Below are 1,007 nucleotides of genomic sequence, written 5' to 3'. Positions count from 1 at the left end.
AAGGACTGAAGGAGCTGAAGGGGTTTGCAACACATAGGAGGAACAACAATGTCAACCAACCAGACCCCCCCAGAGCTCTCAGGGACTATACCACTAACCAAAGAGTACACATGGAGGGACCCATGCCTCCAGCTGCATATGTAACAGAGGATGGTCTTGTCGGACATCAATGGGAGGGGAGGCTCTTGGTCCTGTGGAGGCTTGCTGCCCCAGCATAGAGGAATGCTAGGGCAGTGAGGCAGGAGTGGGTAGGTGGATGGGTCCAGGAGAACCCTCATAGAAACAAGGGGGGGGGCAAAGGGGGATGGGATAAGGGGTTTTTGGAGGGGAAACCAGGAAAAGGTGGGGATAACATTTGAAATGTAAATAAATAAAATAACCAATAAAAAAAAGATGTAACATGTAGGACAAAAAAATGTTTCATTGTAACTGTTTTTTAAATATTCTCTGGTATCATCACAATCACAGCATTGTGTTGTGTGGTTGTGTGACTGTCACTGCTGGGCGTCCCCAGAACTCTTTCATCGTTGCACATTTGTCTTTCAAGGCTTTTAGGGGTGATGTACTGTGTGTGACACACAAGCACTCTTTTGCTAAGTTAAGTCACCTTGGGCAAGCACAAGGCAGCCTCGAATTAGGCCTTTATTTATGCCAGTCCCTTGGGAACCTGTGGCACAGAGCACGGAGGTCACACAGTATGGAGCTTGCCTACTGTGCTCCGCCCCTCCACGTTCCTGAAAACCTAGGAGAGCCAGAACTCTTCCTTTGTTCCTTCAGGACCCCATTGTACTGTCTAGGGTGTGATGCTCTAAGGCATCTCCTGCTCTTCTACCCTAAGGCTTGCCACTGGGTATCTATGGTCTGAGCTTTCATATAGTTTAACTAATGTAAACAAAGTCAAGGCTATCATTTCCTTTCTTTTCTTTTCTTTTCTTTTCTTTTCTTTTCTTTTCTTTTCTTTTCTTTTCTTTTCTTTTCTTTTCTTTCTTTCTTTCTTTCTTTCTTTC

General features: G+C 45.2%; 1 long non-coding RNA gene across 1 annotated transcript in view; it reads left to right on the top strand.

Annotated features, from left to right (window-relative positions):
- The window catches only part of LOC110333623, an 18,372-nt gene that overhangs the window by 13,571 nt on the left and 3,794 nt on the right, over positions 1-1,007 (top strand). The gene's annotated exons all lie outside the window — the stretch shown is intronic.

Source organism: Mus pahari, chromosome 16 (assembly GCF_900095145.1).
Source record: "Mus pahari chromosome 16, PAHARI_EIJ_v1.1, whole genome shotgun sequence".
In the NCBI taxonomy this organism is placed as follows: Eukaryota; Metazoa; Chordata; class Mammalia; order Rodentia; family Muridae; genus Mus; species Mus pahari.
This window is presented reverse-complemented; position numbering and strand designations above follow the sequence as displayed.